Source organism: Pogona vitticeps, chromosome 3 (assembly GCF_051106095.1).
Source record: "Pogona vitticeps strain Pit_001003342236 chromosome 3, PviZW2.1, whole genome shotgun sequence".
NCBI lineage: Eukaryota > Metazoa > Chordata > Lepidosauria > Squamata > Agamidae > Pogona > Pogona vitticeps.
This window is the reverse complement of record NC_135785.1, coordinates 12,975,890-12,988,809: the sequence shown is the minus strand read 5'-3', so window position 1 is coordinate 12,988,809 and position 12,920 is coordinate 12,975,890. Positions and strand designations below refer to the sequence as shown.

General features: G+C 42.9%; 1 protein-coding gene across 3 annotated transcripts in view; it reads right to left on the bottom strand.

The window, feature by feature from the left end:
- The window catches only part of TBL1XR1 (TBL1X/Y related 1), a 194,604-nt gene extending 181,949 nt beyond the window's left edge, over positions 1 to 12,655 (bottom strand). For 2 of the 3 annotated variants that reach the window (XM_072996221.2, XM_072996220.2), the window contains exon 1: positions 9,881 to 10,639. The gene's annotated coding sequence lies outside the window, so the exon portion shown is untranslated. Of the gene's footprint in view, positions 1 to 9,880; positions 10,640 to 10,821 lie in introns of those variants that run through there. The other variant, XM_020799055.3, reaches the window with a different exon arrangement.
- Positions 12,656 to 12,920: the final 265 nt, after the last annotated feature.

The window sequence follows — 12,920 nt, the reverse complement described above, 5'->3', positions numbered from 1 at the left end:
TGCACACTATTTGGAAACAGTGGATCGAGCTGAGACATCCAGCACAGCGCCTTGTCTGTTGAGAATTACTCAGCTTCAACCTGTGACATCCACAGAGGTGGACAAGGTCCTTGACTGCTGCCGAGACTCCTCCTCCTCCCTTGACTCTTGCCCGGCCTGGCTAATCAAAACTGCCAGGCGGCGATAACTGAATGGACCACTGAAATAATAAATGGGTCTCTTCTTGAGGGCAAGAAGGAAATGCTTGTTAGACCCATTAGAAAGAAACCAAGCTTGGCGGCGGACAACACTGGCAATTATAGGCTCATTGCCAATGTTTCTTTTCTCAGCAAGGTAGATGAGTGTGTGGTGGCCGACCAGTTTCAGGCTCTCTTGGATGAAACCAACGGCCTGGATCCGTTTCAGTTGGGCTTCAGGCCACACCACAGCACGGAAACGGCATTGGTCACCCTACTTAGGGAGGCCGACAGGGGCAAAATGTCCTTGCTCATCCTCCTCAGCCACCTTTGATACCGTTGACCACCGTATCCTCCTGGGGAGGCTCTCGAGTTGGGGATTGGTGGCCTTGCTCTTGCTTGGCTCTGGTCCTTCTTGCAGGGCCATCTCCAGAGAGTGCAGCTCGGGGAAAATGTATCAGCCCTGTGGTCTCTCAGGTTGTGGGGTTTTGCAGGATTTGATCATCTCCTCAATGCTGGTTAACATCTATATGAGGCTGTTGAGGGGGGTCATCCGGGGATGTGAAGCTTCATGTCACCAATACATTGATGACACCCAGCTCTACATCTCCTTTTTTCCATCTGCAGTGGATGCCGTTCTGTCCCTTGGGTGCTGCCTGGAGGCCGTTCTGCAATGGATGCAGTCGAATGGACTAAGGTTGAACCTGGACAAGACGGAGGTCTTGCGGGTGGGGGCCCCCGATATCAGTGGTTTGGGGAACTCCCTCTCTTTTGGGGAGGTGACTCTCACCACAAAGAATTCAGTCTGGGGGTCCATCTTGACCCAACGCTTACCATGGAGACCCAGGTAGCGTCCGTGGTTCGGTCTGCCCACTTAGATCTTCAGCAGATTGCCCAGCTGCATCCCTATCTAGACACAGGGGCACTCATCACACTAGTCCATGCACTCATAGTCTCAAGAATAGACTAGTGTAACGCTTTCTACATGGGGCTTCCTTTGGGACTGATGTGGAAGCTTCAGATGGTCCAGAACATGGCAACCAGACTATTAACAGGGGTGAAAAGATTTCACCATATTTCCCCCACTCTGGCTGCCTTACACAGGTTAACTATTCACTTCCGCATTGATTTCAAGGTGTTAACCATTACATATAAAGCCCTTAGCGGTTTAGGACCTCAATACCTGGCAGAGTGCCTTCTTCCACCCAGTTCTACCCATATCACCCGCTCCAGTCAGGTTGGGCGGTTGAGGGGCCAAACACCAAGAGAGGCCCAGTGGGAAAAAACCACAAACCGGGCCTTCTCAGTAGTGGCCCCTCAGCATTGGAACAACTTACTGTTGAGATCTGCCTGGCTCCCTCGCTGAGGGCCTTCAAGACTAACTTGAAGACATGGCTATACAGGCAGGCCTTCCCTACAGCCCAGCCTATCTCCCCTTTTCTTCTTTTTCTTTTTTCTCCTTCTTCCTCTTTTCCCCCCCTCTTTTTTTCCCTTTCCCATCTTGGATTAATCTGGATTTTATCTTACTTTATTTTTTATATTACAGTATATGTAAACCACCCAGAGTAGACACATTCTAGATGGGCTGCATATAAATTTAATAAATAAATTAAAAAAAATGATGGTACAGGAACAGCATGTGTTACATGGCTGTTCTGCATGCTCCAAACAAGAAAATGATAATAAGCGAAAGAGCTGTAGTATTTCACCAAAAGGAAAAAAAAGGGGGTGGAGAAAAGACATAACACTGAATGCTCTCTGCTTTAAAACAATGCTATAAAGACATTTCCTAACCTAGGTCTTTCTATGTCACAGCTGTAGTTTGGCATCTGATAAAGATACCTAGATCTTTTTAGCCAAATCATCTTCCTCCATGAACAAATTAACTTCATGTGGTATGATTTCAACAACTTTATTTTGATTTCTTTCTATTTATTGTTTAATGTTCTCCAACATAAGCAGCCTTGAACTTACTGTGAAAAAAGGTGAATGGGGAGCATTTTAAACTGAATACTGCTCTTTTGTAACAAGAAAACAATCTAAAATCTTTTCCTTTTATCTGCTCACTTGAGATTGTTTATGTTCAAATACTGATTTGTTCTTCACATCCTTCAAACAATTACTGCATTTTACTATTAACAACACTTATGAATCATGTCTTCACAAGCAGCTATGCGATGTTAAAAAACTGAACAGGGAAAAAGTCAATTAAAAATTAAAATAACTTTTGCAAATATCCAGCTGTTTTAACTGTTAAAAAATAGAAATCAGAAAAGTGTTCTCTTTAAATTCAGAATATCTAAACAGGTTAATAAAAGGATTTTTTTAAAGGGAAGGGGGTTATAGAAAGCCTCCTAAGAGAAATGGCGGGAGAGGCAAAAAAGACTTCTACTAGAATTTGTTCCTTCTCAGGAATGGGCTCCTGCTGGACCCCCTCCCAACTTTTAAAAGAAGCGTTTAAGGACATCTTCTCTTAATTTACATTTGTGTTCCCTGATTCCAACAATATCTGGGTTTCTAATAATTTTGTTGGTTCTATTTTTGCATGATAATGTTGCTCTGTTGTTGGCCTGATGGTTTATTGTTTTTACTCTAAACTGCTTAACTTACTGCTGAGCATTAAGTCAAGCAGTATATAAGTAACAGTACTTCAAATAAAGAAATAAACTATTCAATAGCCATAGCGCCATTACTGGAAAGACCCTGCTTTGAGCATCCTAAATACTAACCTTAGAGGATTCACACTTTCCACAAATTAAAGAGCTGGCTGCAATTTACTGGCTGAAATCCTGTTGCACAACTGTGCAAATGCCATAACCTTTGGAGGGAAATTGCTGTAAATTAAGAACTCTCCATAGATATTATCGGATGCATATTGCGTCACTTGGTAGGCAACAGATACTGTCCAAATATTTTTTTAACTGATAGCAACTCATTTCTAAAAGTTTATATCATTTGTTTAACTATGCAACAGGATTTCAGCTATTGGGTATTCAATGGGGAATATTCCCATAGGTAAACTGGACTCAAAGTAATACCAAACTGCATGCCAAAGGAGCAAACTCTAAATGCACCAAACCCATCCTCTTAATTCCAATTATACTGTCTAACATTTTCAGCCAATTGCTGTTTGTAACTGCCATGTAACAGTAATACTGCAGACCAAATTTCTGTGTATTTGGTAATGTTCTCCTTATTACATAAATAAGAAAAATAGGCAATATTGCCTGAATTTCCAATTTATGAATAGCCAACACCTATTAGTGAAAAAGTACATGGACTCTGCAACAAATGAAGCCTCCAGTCCACTTATGGTGTAAAATTGAAATTCTAAACTTCATATATTTAAACCAAACTTTCAATAACAGTATGATAATCATGAGAAACAGAAATGATTTTTAAAAAACTTTAAAAAGACAAAGAAAAACAAAAATACATAAACATGATATCTAATTATTGATGATTCCTAGAATCCTTCACGCCGAAAATATCAACCACCCTGCTGTCACAAGACCAAACTATATGACACTCAGGCTGGCTGACTCAGACATGGAGAACACCGCAAATTGTAGTGTCATAACCAATTAAGATTCGATAAAGTGCACCTGTCAACGAATTGTGACTCTTAGGAAGCATATAAAGGGTACAAAAAGCAAAGCATGCTACTTATATACTGCCCCACAGAACTTACTCTCTGGGCAGTTTACAACATAATCATGCAGGCTACACATTGTCCCCCAAGTGAGATGGTACTCTATTTCCCAACCTCGGAGGAATAGAAAGCTGGGTCAACCTCAAGCTAGCTACCAGATGTCTGCTGAGATCAAAATCAAGTCATGAGCAGAGTCTTGGCTGCAGTACTGCAGCTTAGACACTATGTCAGTGTTTTCTTTTCTTTTCTTTTTATTTAATATCAGGAAGCAAAGACCTAAGAAGCCGGGAGCAAAATGTAGGAGTTTGCAGGTATGTGATTGAAGGCTGGAAGTCCCAGAATTCCATATGGGGGATTTGGGGAGCTGAAGTGTAGGGGAAAAAAAAGAAGAAGCAGACCCTTATTTCCCAAATATAACTATCACCTGCAGGAATGACTACTGAGACAGACACTAACATTTTATAACTTTTTGTACTCACATTTACAACCCTTGTGTTTAAAAAAAAAGCTGTGCCAAGCCTTCATAATTGCCACTTTATAAGGAGTCTACTGGTTTGTAAACAGCTGCTCTTTTTTAAAGTACTCTTAACAAGTGGACTGAAGAAACTCAAATAAGTTGCAAACACAACCAAGCGTTCCAGTCATGCCGTATTTTTTCTCCATCTAAGAATTCCACCTTTTTAAAACAGTGTTGTATTGGACCTGCAGACACTGCTTGCTAATACTTCCCTCGCCTCAACCTATCCTTCAAATGGAAATGCTAAATACATTCTAGATCTTCTCAATTATCATTTGGAAGGTCTACCACAGCATTCCCAAGCTGCTAACGTATGCATGTCCTTCCACTTTTAAGGATATGAACTAACCATGCATTCCAACAACTTATATTGGCTAGAATCCTAGTATTCTGCTGGCATAACACCAGTAAAGTAACTTTCAGCAGTGAGGTAAAAAAAATTAGAGAAGCAGTTGCCATAACACTCCATGACTCAGTGTGACCCCCATGGACCAGAGCAAGCCAGGCCCTCCTGTCTTCCACCAGTGTGCAATAGAAAATGCTTACTCTTGCTTTTTAACTTCTGACAGTTCACTGCTGAAAGTTGTGCTACTGATGTTACAAATATACCACTGGATTCCAGCCATTAAGTTAGTTAAAGGGAGGGGGGAACATCACTGTGTCACCTATTACACTGAAAATGGTTGCTTTTATAAAGGACAAGTGTTCTCCTTCATATAGATTGCTTTTTAATTTTTGTAAACAGCTTTCTGTTACAGTCTATAAATACTGAGAATGATTTAAAATAATAGTAAGTTGGCACATCAGTACAAGTCCCACCGCATCTTGCATTGTTTCCAGCATGGCTCCACCAGTTTCCCGCTTCAGTGCAGGATCAAGCTCAATGAGTTCCGGGGTCCCTTCCAGATCTATAATTCTACGACCATATGCCTGCGGGTGTAACCTAGCAAAGTACAAAAACGCCTTCCCTTTCCTTCCCACTGCTGAGGAAAGGTTGATGTTGTGGTCAAACACCAAGTTGGCCCCACATCTCCCAACCTTGTGATAGTCAATGACTTACTGCCCCTTTGCATGAGACTTCTATTTAACTACATGGCTAATCATTTATTTATTTATTTTGTATATTGCCCCATTAGTGCAGTGCACTATTCTTGGAGGTTTAAAGGTAAAGGTAAAGGTTCCCCTTGACATTTTTAGTCCAGTCGTGTCCGACTCTAGGGGGCCGTGCTCATCCCGTTTTTCAAGCCGTATCGCCAGTGCTTGTCCGAAGACAGTTTCTGTTGTCACAGGGCCAGCGTGACTAGGTAACGCCGTTTTACCTTCCCACCAAGATGGTACCTATTTATCTACTCATATTTACATACTTTCGACCTGCTAGGTTGGCAAGGAGCTGGGACAAAGCGACGGGAGCCACTGCGTCGTGTGGATTCGATCTTACGACTGCTGGTCTTCTGACCCTGGAGCACAGGCTTCTGCGGTTTAGCCTGCAGCAGTACTTGTGTTATTGTCGATGTGTTTTAATTTTATGGGTTATTTTTATCCTGATAAAAAAATAACCCATAAAATTAAAACACATCCACAATAACACAAATACTACAAGAGGTATAATTTGCAAATAAAATGTGGAACATGAGGCACAAGGTTAAAAAAAATCAGGCAGGTTTGCAATGAGAGGACTCTGAAAAGCAATGTTTTCAGAAGTCTTTTAAACTTTGGGGGATAAGGAGTCAAGAGTAGTTCCACCAAGATTTGGTTCCAAAGTGCTGGTGCCACAGCATAGGCCCTATTTCTGGTAGATGATTTCCTGGCCTCCTTCAGAGTCGCCACCCAGACGATCATTGCCCGTGAGGACCTGGTATATGTAGATGACCTTTGGAAAAGTAACATGATCTCAAACTGTGAGGGGCTTTGAAGGTGATAATCAAAATCTTGAATCTGACCCAGGATGCAACAGGTAGCTAGTGTAGGCAAACCAGAAATGGGAAGATATTAATAGGTGGTTCCGAACCAATTCTTGAATAGTTTTAAAATATTCAGACTACCTTAAATTATTGTAATATAATAGTATTGAGTCTATCTTCCTCTAAGATTTATCTATAAAAGGTGTGTTATTGTCTTTATTATGTGATGTCATGTTGATTCCAATGTATGAGTCTTCAAGGTATGTGAAACATTCAAGGAGTCTTTTGACCACTGTCAACCCGCCAGTGAATTTCCATGATCAAGTGGGGTTTGAACACAAATCTCCGGAGGCCTAGTCTTACATTCTGACTCTCACATATGACATATTAAAAATATTAAAATAAACAGTCAAGTTTGGGAAGAATTATTCCCCATAGCATGATCCCCACCTCAATAACATCGCACTACAGAGAAATGACTCACACTGATAAGTAAGTGTACAGAAACTGTCTAAACTCACAACAGCATTTTGAGGTACAGTATTAAGTTGTGTAACACAATTACAGGTTGTGTGAAAAAATACCTTGTCTTGTTAGTCACAAATATACTACCATTCTGCATAATTACACAACTTTGTTCTAGAACAGAGAAAAACACAGGGGGGGGACTCCAGTTCTAGAAATATAACAGTTGTGATCTTCTTAGTTTTGCAAAGTAGCAAATGGCAATCTTAACACAGGACGAAACTCATTATATCTTAGTTCTCCCTTTGGAAAACAAAGGAGCGAGGAAGCCAAAGTATTTGGTTTTTTTTTCATTGCTTAAAAAATGCACGGCAATTATCCCCCAGAATTTCAAATTTAAAAGGATGCACCATCCAATAACAACGAAAGGAGAAAACAACCACCACCAAGTCATCACTATGTCCACGACAAATCAAATCCAACTAATTTTAACATCACCAATACTGTTCAGGACACAGTATCAGCATGGCCTCTACATGTAATAACACACATTCAAATAAAATCCTCTGATACTGTACTTTGTGTTGTCAATGCACCAAATAAATCATACTGTCCGCAAAGCAACAATCTATCCAAACTTTTCCCCATACTCCAACTTTCTAAGAATCAGTCTACTATTCAGTATCCATGTAAACAGTCCCCACTGATAAAATAAAGGTTTGGCTGCAAGGCACAAAATGCAACTGTTGTCTTCCATGCACTTGTGGAAGCAGTTTTTGGTTTTCTGGACTGCCTCTTGCACAATCAACAGAGGAAGACCCATCACACAATGGATAAACAGAAAAACACATAGCTCTTGTGGTTGCCCTCAACCCACTGTGCAAACAAACAGAAGAGATGTAACTAAAACAGGATAACTGAGGCTTTGACCCATGATACTAAAATTGAGAGGTTGCAAAAAACAAACAAAAATGCTGCCGGAAGGATGCGGATCTGTCCATTCATATTTGTTGTAGGAAACCCCATCAATCTTCCCTGGGGATGTGTACAATCTCAGGACCACATACAGCTTCTTATATCAGGATCAATATGAAATCAGCGTAGTCTCTACACACTCAAATCCTACTCCCTATTTCTCCCCATAAGTATGTGCATTTCACTTGACCCAAATTTAAACAAAAGGGCTACAAAATCCCAGACAACAAAATTGTTAGTTACGGATCTTCCCAACAGGATTCTAGCCACAACATTCACTCTGAATTGTGTACCATTAGGTTCAACTGAACTTTCCTTCTACTATGGAGCAGAGAACGTGTGGTCCACAACATACTGTTGGGCTGCCACATCCATCAATACCCAAAACCAAGGCATGACATGAACTGCACCTTGAAGACCCCATTTTTTCCTCTCCAGACCTAGCAAATCAATTTAAGACAGAAACCTTTTGAGGTTTGCTTTGAGTGCTTGCTGAGATTCCCATCACAGTAAAACCAGTATCCTCCTCTAACCCTAGATTAAATTTCAATTTTATGAAGGATTCACCAAAACCAGTACGTAGTTCCCAGCCTTGAGTAACTCAGCTATTCTTGGGCTGCAATTCCCAGAATCCTTCACCACCAGCTGTACTGGCCAGGATTCTAGAAGTTGCTGTCCATGAACACCTGAGTTACCCAAATGTTGCAATCACAGTCTAAAAACCACTGAGGCCCCCCTCAACCATGAGGCTTGGGTCGAATGCCCACACTACAAACCCCAAGGACTGAAAGTCTGCAAATGGAACTTTTTAAATACTTAACGGAGCCAATCCTTGCACTTTTGAACTCTGAGTGATATAAATGGCTTTGACACAACATGAACAGAGACGCCACTCACTTATCATGTGCTCTGTAGCAGCCTCGTGGATTTTATTATAACAGACTACAGAGGCAAGCCATCTGATTAATCTTAGCCAAGGACCACAAATAAATTGAAATTTTAAGATGATATGTTTTCTGTTCACTCACCCTCCACCCAGGTTTATAGAGCAAATAAGAACTGTTTTGGTTCTTATATAAATCAGTTAGAACTTCCTTTACAGGAGGAGCACGCTCACGCAAAAATGAGGAAGTGAAGCACATGGAAGAGTCAGAAAACTCCACCAGGCAATTCAGGGACACCATAAAAAGAAAGTTCTCTTCAACATCAAATTAGGGGACCAAACTATTTTGTTTGTGGGTTCATTGACACAAAAATATAATCATTAAGAACGTTTCTGTAGCATTTCAGAGGGGGGAGTGCTTTTCTTTAAAAACTCCGGTGATAATCCATTTTGCCTGGGCACTACTTAATTTACACTCACTCTCCACATGGCACAAGAATAATAAAATGAATATTTTAACATGGTTGGCACAACACAAGCAGGTACTGTATTCCTCTGCAAAGCCGGGCACTTCCCTCAACTTTTAAGTCGAGTCTCACAACCACCACAAAACACATCCCCAGAAAAAAAATACCACAACTGTTCCCTGACATTCCAGGTCCTTAAAAAAAAAAAAAAACAGAAGGACAGAGAACCTCTATGAACTGGAAAGAAATTTCAAACCAGGGCCTATCATATTCACATAGGAAGGGGGGGGAGAAGAAGAAAAAAAGGGGGGCCTATTTTCTTAGCAAAACTTGTCTAGAAACTGTGCCACAACGACACTTGGGAGCAGTTTTGCAAAGACACCTTCACAGCCTTTTTTTTCCTCCTCCCCTCTCCCCCTCCCCCCGTTTGCAACCCTGCATGCTTAGAAAAGCAGGTAAAACCAGCCAGGAGCAAAACAACCTTTCAGAGATATTTTTTTAAAAACCACCAGCAAAAGAAGAGGAAGAAAAGCAAGGCTTCTCAAATTATTTGGGGAGCAGAAGAACCCCAGAGGCGACGTTGGCCAAAGCAAAAGCAGCAGCATAAGCAGCAGCAGGCTCCCCTCCCCCACCCGCGAGCATGAGCACATTTCTCCCCCTCCCCCTCCCCCTCCCCCACCGCTCCTTGCAAACACATATTTTAAGACATAAACCCAGAAAAAGAAAACTTTCCCTTCCACCTCACCCCACCCCACCCCACCCCACCCCCAACCTTTGAAAAACAGGGGAGGAGAGGGAGGGGGAAAATTATATATCTATATATAAATATGTATCTCCTACTGACCTTTCTTTTTTTTTGAAAAACAAATAAAAATTTTAAAAAATAATGCAAACCACACAAGACACACATATACACTTCCCGGCGCGATCTTTTTCGACACACATACGTGTGTTTGGGGGAGAGAGAGAGCGTGCGCGCGCACTGACGCGCGCGCACTCGCGCGTGTGTGTCTCTGTGTGTGTTTTCTTTCAGCAGGAAATTGAAATATATGTGCCTGGAAATAAACTCTCCTTCTTTGCACGCATGCATACACAGACAGACACATACATAGAGAAAGAGCGAGGAAAAAGGGATCTAAAAATAGGCTATAAAAGCAGCTCGCTTCATAATGGCTGCTGGGTTTTCATTTATTTGTGCAAATTCCTAATTTTTTAAAAAAAAATAACATTCGTTTTTGCCTTCTACACGCGGTGAATCAACATTTCCCTCCCCATAGTGAAATATGTGTGTGTGTGTGTGTGTGTTAGAAAGAGGTCAGAAGCAGGAGTGGGGGCAGGGATATTGAGGTGGGAGGGGGAAGGGGGAGGGGGGGGAAATTACATCAGACACCAGAAAAGAAACAAATCAGAAGGGAGGAAGAAAATTATTAAAGTTAAAAGACACCGATTTCCAAAAATAAAAAAATAAAGAGAGGAGCAGGGATTGGCGGCGAGGAGAGGGCCGCTTTGGAAAAAAAAATACATGTTGTACACCGAGTCCCATCCCCCAACCCCCTCCCCCAACTCTGTGGCAAACACAGGGCCCCCCTCCCCCACCCTCGATCTCTACCCCCCCCCCGCCTTCAGATCCCTCTCTTCACCTCCCCCCCGCACAATAAATCCCTTTCGATCGCCCAGAGTTACAAATAACTATTTAAGCCAGGAGGGAACGAGACGTATAATACACCCCCCCAAAAAAAAAAACCAAACGGCTCTTATTTCCCCCCCCCCTCATAATTTCCTTACCTTTGCAACGGACGGCACGGTGTAATCTCGCCCCCTCCTTTTGCAATGAAGGCAAAAGAGGGGGGAGGGGAAGAAAAGCATCGAGAGGTCTACCTCAGGCAAGCTTCCTCCTTTTCTTGTCTTAGGTCGATCCTATACGGAGGATTCGCAATGGCGGTGCTGCCCTCCCCCCAAAAAAAATATTAGGGGGGGGGGAATTAAAAATAAAAGCCAAGCGGTAGGGGGGAGGGGGGAAGAAAAGATCACCAAAAAAAAACAGCCACCAAGAATTCAATGTATTCAATTATATTCCCAAAGGCTTGGGTGGGTGAGCTGAGTGTGGAGAAGGGTGTTGATTTTTTTAAAAAAAAGGGGGGGGGAGGGTCGGTGGAGAGGTTGATGTGTGGGGGAGGGGAAAAGATTATGGATTGAGTCCCAAGGAAGGCGGAGGTAATAAAAAAAAAAGTAATCTCTGTGTCTCTCTCTGTGTGTGTATGTGTGTTTCTGTATGTGAGTGTGAGTGTGTGTGTGATTTAGATTGAAGAGGAATTGAGGCAGAATGTTAAAGCTGTTACTAAGGGAAGGAGCCAAAACGGTTCAGAGCAGCCAACGGCTTTCAGACACTCAGCAATTGGGGGGGGGGGGGGAGAGAGAGAGAGAAAAGGAAAAAAAGGTGGCCAGCCATACAGAAATGAGGGAAGAGAGAAAGAGAGGCGCGCCTGCGCACACTCTCTCTCACACACACACAAATACACACACACACATACACAAGACTGGGAGAGAGGACTCGGCAGGCGAGGCCGGGCCTGCCTGCCTGCCTGCTGGCTTCCTGCAAGAGCAAGTCAGTTTGCATGCAAAACAAGAACCAGGAGGGGAGGAAGAAGAGGAGGGTGCAAAAAAATAAAAATAAAGGATATTTGGGGTCCTTTTACTGTAATGTATAACGTTGTTGGGGGGGGGGATTGCAAAGGGCAGTTTATGCATCGATTTAGCCCCAGGGTTTCCAAAAGGCGAGGAGGGGTGAGGGGAAAAGCCTCGCCAGAAAGGGCGGAAACAATATTGGATGGTTCTGTAAACACTGGATGGGGGGTGTGGACGACCCTAGAGATTGCAATCACTCCCCTTTTTCAAAAATTAAAAAAGGGGGGAGGATAAAGCAATAGGGATTTCAATGCAGCCTGGGTATAGTATTGGTGGGGGGAGGGGAGGAGAAGAAGGTGCTCCTGATCAGTCTGGCTTCTTGAAAGTGCTCCAGGAAACACTGAAATAAAGCTGATGAAGGGGTCAGGAGGAATAATAGTAGGGAAGGATAACGGGGAGGGTGAGAAAGCCTCCCCCAAATTCAGTAGTGGCAAAAATTATAAATGTATAGGAGCATCATTAAATGAAAATCAAAATCTAGTGATTGCTAGTAAATAAGGGGGGAAGGGCGGTTTGTATGGGAAAATATTCCCAATCAACGCCTCCAGGAATCGGAGAAGGGCGTTCCCCAAAAAGGGGTGCAGGGTTGGGATTGTCAGGAATGGGCCATAACTTGAGGGCACCTATGGCCATGTTTTGCACATAGGAGGCCAGCTTCCAGACACTTCCAGGGAAAAGAGCTGGGGGGGGGGTGCGGCTGCCAGTCAGTGTAGATACGCAGAATGTGCAATCAGGGCCTGGAAGGGGAGCCTAAAGTGCCCTGTGTAACACAAAAGCCACACTCTCTCTGCTTCAAATCTGCAACAAATTTTTTGACACTGGGCTAATAATAGATCTGTGTGGTTTGGGTGGAAAACATACAGGGAAATTCTAAGAAATGCAAAGAGCTGTCTTTCTCTCTCCCCCCCCCCTCTCCAAACCAGGAGGGCCAACTATGTGCAATGACCAGAACAAAGCGTTGTTGTTTCTTAAAGGCCTTGCTATAACATTTCCACCACAGCATTCAGCCGAGAAAGGAAGTGGAGGCGGGAAGAGGGACCCTCCTCGTGTGGGGGAGGGGAAGCCCGTTTTGAGGAGAGCGGGGGGGGGACGGGGGAAAACATGCAAGAGAGACCTGGGAAATTACATTAAGCAGATCAAGTCATTATTTGGTGTTCTGCACATTTCAAATGAAATGTGCAAGCAAGCCCGGGCGGCGG